This window comes from Nicotiana attenuata, unplaced genomic scaffold (genome assembly GCF_001879085.1).
Source record: "Nicotiana attenuata strain UT unplaced genomic scaffold, NIATTr2, whole genome shotgun sequence".
NCBI classification, from domain to species: Eukaryota; Viridiplantae; Streptophyta; class Magnoliopsida; order Solanales; family Solanaceae; genus Nicotiana; species Nicotiana attenuata.
Genome location: NW_017674801.1, coordinates 14,512 through 22,383, shown reverse-complemented (window position 1 = coordinate 22,383; position 7,872 = coordinate 14,512).

Sequence of the window (7,872 nt, the reverse complement as noted above, 5' to 3'; positions counted from 1 at the left end):
TCACATTTTATGTAAAAGCGTTACATGAACATAGTTTTTTGAGATATCAAAAAGTTGAACTTATGCAAGTAAAGCCAGATTTATATGCAAAGTGCCAAAATTATTATTTTAAATAAATGACTGTGAGCAGAGGCGGATTCAGGATTTAAATTGTATGGGTTCGGCCTTTAAGATTTTTAGCATTGAACTCATTATATTTTTAAAACTATGGGTTCAAATATACTATTTATTGCAATTTTAGTAAGTTTTGCACATAAATTTATGTTCCGTATCGAAAGTTATGGTCTACATACGCCCCTGACTATGAGTTTCACATTGTTGAAATGTCAAAGTCCCACATCGGTGGGAGACTTCATTTGGGGGAGGATTTCTCCCTATAAAAGGAGGCCTAATGTTTAGGATTTAAATACACCTCTCATTTGCCTTCTCATTTGTTTAAGGCATTTGTATCTTCTCTCTTTAGTATTATTTCACTTGTATTTTTGGAGTGGAATAAAATATTGGTTGTGTCCGAGGAAGTAGGCAATTTGTCCGAACCTCGTAAATTCTGGTGTTCCTTTTATTGTTGCTTTATTGTCTTATTTTTGGTATAGTAGTTGTGACTCATTCGCACTATATACATTTGGCTTCCGCAACACACATATCTTTTTTATTTTCTCTCTACTTATAAAAGAACGAACTTTTATATTAAGTGAGCCCCAAAAAATTATGCTTCTGGAACAATCAGGCCCTCAAGTTCTTAAAAAGAAACCGGTTTCATTCTTTTTAGAATAGATTAAAAGGAAAGTGTGAGTAATGAAACAGCAGGAGCTAAGTATCATTTTTACGAGTTATATTTAAAAAATTATTGCAATCATTCTATTCTTAATAATGTGTAATAATGTGATTAAGCTTAGTTTTTTACCGTGACAGATCCAGATTATTAAACACAAATTTTCTTAATATTTACAGACCTTGCAAGTTGCGTGCATAGAAAAGTTAGCATATATGGAAGGCAAAGAAGACATAGATAGGGTAATGTCTTTTTCCTTTCAATGAAGCCTATCCACTTGTTCTAACCCCTCTCACATTTGTGAATAATTTTTTTCAGAAACACTTAATAGTTTGATATATTTCTCCCTTCAAGCATTGGCCCGGCAGTAAGATGCCAAAGCCAAAAATAGAAAAATCCTTAGAGATTGAGATTCCTATGTATAGTGTTCAATGACTAGAAAGCAAGAATAATTCGACTTGAATATGGCCCCACCAAAGCCATATCAATGTCTGGTGCTTATATGGTGACAAAGTTAGGGAATGGATATTCTTCAAGTACAATAATGAATGAGCATAACCAATCATGTTGGTCAAATTTTATGTTAGATTTTGCTTTAACAAAGCATGGGGCTTAAAAAGCTGTGTGTTTATTACGTACAAAGGACTGCTGATTGAGGTTTATGTAGTGTTGGTGGGTCCATGTTTAATTCGTTAAGGCAAATTATATGACGCTTAGAATAGATCAATCTTGTCTTAATTAAAATAGTAGTTAGGATTATAAGTGGGTGTATTAATTAACTGCGCAGGTTTCATTAAAGCTGAAGTCATGACCTAATTTATTCGACTAAAGCTTATATCAGGTTAAGAATTTGTTGAGAAATGTGTCATAACTCTATCAAATTTTTATATAGAATTTTCTTTAAAAAATATTGTGTAGAAGTATTTGGAATTCTCTTGCGGGATATAATATTTAATAGTATATGAAGTGCTCCATATTTATTAAATTTAAATAATGGTTTGTATGATCACTTTCTCATCAAGTGTTACTCAAATGCGTCAATCTGTTTGTTCTTCCATATTCATATCATAGTTACGATCTATTAAATTATTATATCTTTCGAATGTGAAGTGATTAATATTATTTAGGTATCATATTAATTTTTATGTTTAATTACTAAATTCAGTTAACCTTGAAAGTATAAATCAACGAAACATTATTGTCAGACGACAAAAAAAATAACTATTATGTGTTATTAAAAAAATTCTCTCATAAAAATAATTTAATAGATAATATGTTTGTCATATTTTTTTATATTTTTACTAAACATAGATTTACTTATCAAAAATTTAATAAAGTAAGATTGAAATAATATTTAAGTAACAAAAAACCCGAAAAACTCCAAAAATTTGACAAAACCAAACCAATCCAAACCGATATGGTTTGGTTTGATTTTGATAAAAAATGAACTAACCCGGTCCATGTACACCCCTGCACTGCACCATATCCTTTGGTAGTAACTCTATCCATTCAACTCAAGTCCGTGTATCCTTTGGTAGTAACTCTATCCATTTAACTCAAGTCCGAGCCGCGATTGCATTTTTATCTATTAAAATCGACACTCTAAATGTAATCGTCCAGCCCTCTAGTGATATTGTCTGCTCATGGCCTAGGTCTTCACAGGTTTAAAACGTATCACTAGGATTTAAGGCTTGTTAACTTATATACCCAGAATTTTTGCCGATGTGGAACTCTGTCTAAAGTTTGGGTATTGCACTAAATGTGTTAAATAGATAAGATATCATTTTTGAATGACCTAAAGCAAGTCGAATCGATAACACATTATCCTATATTTCAGTTCCTCGTTTACTTTTCTTTCGTGGTTCGTGTAATACGTTCTTTTGTGGTTCACCAGGCCGCAAGAGTCAAAAAATAGACCAGATTATCTTCATTAATTTGTGCTGTGGAAAGATAAGGCCTAATCTTTACCAAAAATGTGGCAGAAAGAGAAATATTAGAGTAGCCCCATATTTGAAACAACATATAGAGGATAGCGTATTCCACCATCAAGAATACAGCTAATTTAATTTGAATGGGATCACAGCTTTCATGTTGCACTATCTCTTACCTTTTTGACTTTGAAATTATTCCTTCCACGACCACGAGTACTCTTTCTCATAATAGGTTTACATCTCTGGATTACTTCTTACCCTTGCCTCTAATCTCCACTTACTTTAAATTTTATCCTTTCCAACTTTGTTATACTTAATCATGTGAATCTACAGGTTGAGTAATTCCTGAATATTGAAGGAGAGACTACTTCACAAGATTTACTTTAAACAAGTAACGGAATATTTATGCCATTTATGAGCCTTGGAGCAACTGTAAAGTTGTCTCTATGTGATCTATAGATCACGGTTCGAGCCGTAAAAATAATCACTAATGCTTACATCAGGGTATATTATCTATATCACACCTTTTAGGATGCGGCCCTTCCCGAACGCTGTGAACGCGGGATACTTTTTTCACCGCACTGCCTTTTCTTTATGAAAGAGTATGAACCGGGAAAAAGAAAGGCTCAATCTTAAGTGCGCTAAGAGAAAGGTGGACTTTGAGCCGATTAGAAAGGTTGAGTTTAAGGTATGTCCACACTATGCATAGATTTTTTGTATCAGATTAAGTTGAGTTACAAGAGGTGACTCTTCATAGCAAACCTAATGTGGTATATAACTGGACTAACATTATGCTAGATTTCTAATTGAATAATTATCCTATGGGGTTCTAGCATTAAGTTCTCTAATTTTAATAGTTTATCAAAAATATTGCCTACCGATAAATTCATGGGGTCCTCTTAAGATTTACTTGATACATTGAATCATATTTCATTAGCATTAGGCTACCTGATTTATGAATTTCCAATAGGGTAATTCTTCTTGCTTTAGGCCGACTAATATTAATAGTTGTTCAGGATTTTTAACAGCTAAATCAAATATTTAACATTAGGTTTCCTGATTGAATTTTACTATAAGCATCTAATTTCATGCTACCGTCCCTGTAAATATAGGCAAATTGCGGAACAGCTTTGAAAATCAACAATAATGGTTTAGCTTGATCAAGAAATAATGGGGAATTGTCAAACATCAAAGCTTTTGTGTAAATATAAAGAATAGAAAATGATCATTTCTACTTTACCCTCTCAAGTTTTAAAGTGATGGATGTAAAAGGTAAGTTGTCACGACCCATTTTTCATAATAGGTCATGATGGCGCCCGACACTATTTGTCAGGCCAGCCAACGCGGAAGTATAATTAAATTCTCATTTTACCCTTACCAAAAACCATTAATATAGATTTTTCCCCCAATTAAAGTCATAAACCAGTAAAGATCAATAAAATGTAAAGACAGTTATACAACCCAAAATAACGTCTACTACTGTGTGTGCCAGAACCTGGTGTCACAAGCTACGGGCAACTAGTAGAACATACACAAAATGAATAATGCCCTATCCTACTGTCTGAATCAGGATAGACAGAAACAACAACAACAAAAAATACAAGGAAGACTTCTTTGGTTGCGGATCGGCAAGAAGGGAGTGCAGCTCACCGTAGAAGTCCCAGATGCGCTCACTGATATGCACCAGAGTGATGTCCGGATCCACCTGCCTCAAATCCTGTACATTTAAGTACAGAAGTGTAGCATGAGTACATAAACAATATGTACCCAGTAAGTATCCCGTCTAATCTCGAAGAAGTAGAGACGAGAGGTCGACTCGATACTTACTAAGGTCAATTAATATATATGTATATAAGTATGATGTATTCAAATCATGGAATTTACAAGTATCAACAGTTTATGGCAAGTGGTATAAGTCAAGAACTTTACAGCATCAAGTTTATAATTTATCATATGAGATAATGGCAAAATAAAGCATGTATAGGCTTTTCTACATTTAACATGCGCACATAATACCGAGGCGACGGCCCGATCCGACAGAAATAAACTGTGCACTTGCCGAGGGTCGACGGCGCGCCTATAGATGCATCTATTCATACCGAGGCGATCGGCCCGATCCACAAATAAGGATGAAATATCAAGTTCACACACATGGCACATAAATGGTCAAGAATACCAAATCAAACTTAATTAACTATACAAGTATGCTCCTATCCCCTTTTAAGTCTCTAGTACACGCTAGGTGTTCATAACAACGATTTAACATAAGAGATATATTTAATAGGCATGTTGCAGGCCCTAAGCTACCCGGACATTTATCATAGTAGTAGCTACGCACGGGCTCTCGTCACCTAACATGTGCGTAGCCCCCGCATTTAGCAACAAACACTCAAACATTAATCTTAAGGGGACAATTCCCTCATACGAGGTTAGAAAGGAGACTCACCTCGCTCCGAAGTGCACTTCCGATATCAAGAATAGGCCCAAACCCTCAATTCGTAGCCAAACGAGCGCCAACTAATTAAAATAAGCAAGAACTAGTCAATAAGAGTTTACAAGGTTAAATTCTAATTGTTTAAGCAATTTCCTAACCATAAATACAAGTTTTCCTAATTTCCGACCCCGGGCCCACATACCCGGATTCCAATATTTTTCGAAGGAAGTTGTTCTCTATCCCCTAAGGATCACAAATATGTGGTTTCTAGTTCATTTCATGGTAAATTATAGGATTAAATCTTAGTTTTGACTAAGCCCTAGGTCTAACTCTAATCTCTTGATTTTTACCTAATTTTAGTGTTAAATCTACCTATGTTTATGTATTTGAACTAAAAGTGGGTGGGAATTACTTACCTTGCAATGATATGTGGAAACTCTCTCTTTGAAACCCCCAAAATCGCCCAAGTGTGTAGTGAGAAATGAGAGAAATGAGTTTGGGTTTGTATTAATGAACCCTTCTGCCCCCAGTGATTTCCGCTTCTGCAGGTTCCGCTTCTGCGGAAGTGAGCCGCTTTTGCGGAAAAGGCCAAGGGGGACTGGGCCGCTTCTGCAGTCTAAACCTCGCTTCTGCGAGGCCGCTTAAGCGGAAAGGCCACCGCTTCTGCGGCTCTGGGCCTGGGCGGATGGACCGCTTCTGCGGTCAGGGGTCCGCTCCTGCGGTTTCCCCTGGGCCTGGCCCCTTCCGCTTCTGTGATAAACAACCGCTTCTGCGGTCTCGCTTCTGCGGTCCAAGAGCCGCAGAAGCGGTTATGATAGAAGCAGCAGATGAGGCTTCTTCCTAAGTTTTCAACTTCACTCGAACCTCGACTATTTGACGCTCGGGGCTCCCGAGCCCCGCCCGAACATACCGACAAGTCTGAATTCACGAGGTGGACCTACTCGAACCCTCGAAACACTCAAAACAACGCTAAATCGAGGAATCAACCCCCAAAACCAAATGAATCAATTCATTGAACTTCAAGTTCTTAATTCTCCTTCAACGGGTCAAAACGCCCTTAAACTACTCGGATGGACACCAAATTTTACGAGTAGGTCTTAACTGATATTTCGGACTTGTACAAAGTTTCGGAATTGGAATCCGAACCCGATACCTATGAAAATAATGATTTCTTAGTTTATTTAAATCTTTGAAACGTTAACTTAACAATTTCAGGAAAAAAATTCATTACTTGGGCTAGAGACCTCGGAATTCGATCCGGGCATATGCCCAGGTCCCATATTTTCCCGCGGACCCTCAGAAATTGCCAAATCACGATTCTGGGTCCGTTTCCTCAAAATGTTGACCGAAGTCAAACTTGGCCTTTTTAAAGAAACTTAAAGAAACAACTAGGCTTATTCTTGCTCAAAACTCTTCTAACTTCCGAACCACCCGTCCCCGCAAGTCATAAATTAGATAAAGCAAGTGCGGAAAGTATTATTTAAGGGAACGGGGTTTGGAAATGCAAAACGACCATCGGGTCGTTACATTCTCCACCTCTTAAACAAACGTTCGTCCTCGAACGGACATAGGAAAGTACTTGGATTGCTGAATAAGTGGGGATATCGGCTCCGCATGTCCTCCTGGGACTCCCAGGTCGCCTCTTCGACCGGTTGGCCCCTTCACTGGACTCTTACTGCAGAAATCCTCTTGGACCTCAACTGGCGGTCCTGTCTATCAACAATGGCAACTGGCTCCTCCTCGTAGCCCAAGCTCTCATCTAACTGTATGGTACTGAAATCCAACACATGTGAATAGTCGGCATGTTACTTCCGGAGCATCGATACATGGAAGACTGGATGAACTCCTGATAAACTGGGAGGTAAAGCAAGCTCATAGGCAACCTCTCCAACTCGCCTCAATACCTCGAAGGGGCCAATAAACCTTGGGCTCAACTTGCCCTTCTTTCCGAACCTCATAATGCCCTTCATGGGCGAAACCTTCAAGAGAACCTTCTCGCCAACCATAAATGATACATCGCGCGCCTTCTGATCCGCGTAACTCTTCTGCCTGGACTGAGTTGTGCGGAGCCTCTCCTGAATCAACTTTACCTTATCCAAGGCATCCTGAACCAAATCTGTACCAAGCAACTTAGCCTCACCAGGCTCAAACCACCCGATAGGAGAACGACAACGCCGACCATATAATGCCTCATACGGGGCCATCTCTATGCTAGACTGATAGCTGTTATTATATGCAAACTCTGCCAAGGGTAAGAACTGATCCCACTGCCCTCCAAAGTCAATCACACATGCTCTAAGCATATCCTCTAAAATCTGAACTGTCCGCTCCGACTGCCCGTTGGTCTGAGGATGGAATGCCGTGCTAAGCTCCACGCGGGTCCCCAACTCACTCTGAACGGCTCTCCAGAAATGGGAAGTGAACTAAGGTCCTCTGTCTGATATGATGGAGACCGGCACACCGTGCAACCTCACTATCTCCTGAATGTAAATCTGGGCATATCTCTCCGCCGTATAAGTAGTCGCCACTGGAATGAAGTGAGCGGACTTGGTCAATCTATCCACAATAACCCACACTGAATCAACCTTCCGCTGAGTCCGCGGCAACCCAACCACGAAATCCATGGTAATGCGCTCCCACTTCCATTCCGGAATGGGCATCTGCTGAAGTAGGCCACCTGGCCTCTGGTGCTCATATTTGACCTGCTGGCACTCAACATCTAGCAACATACTCCA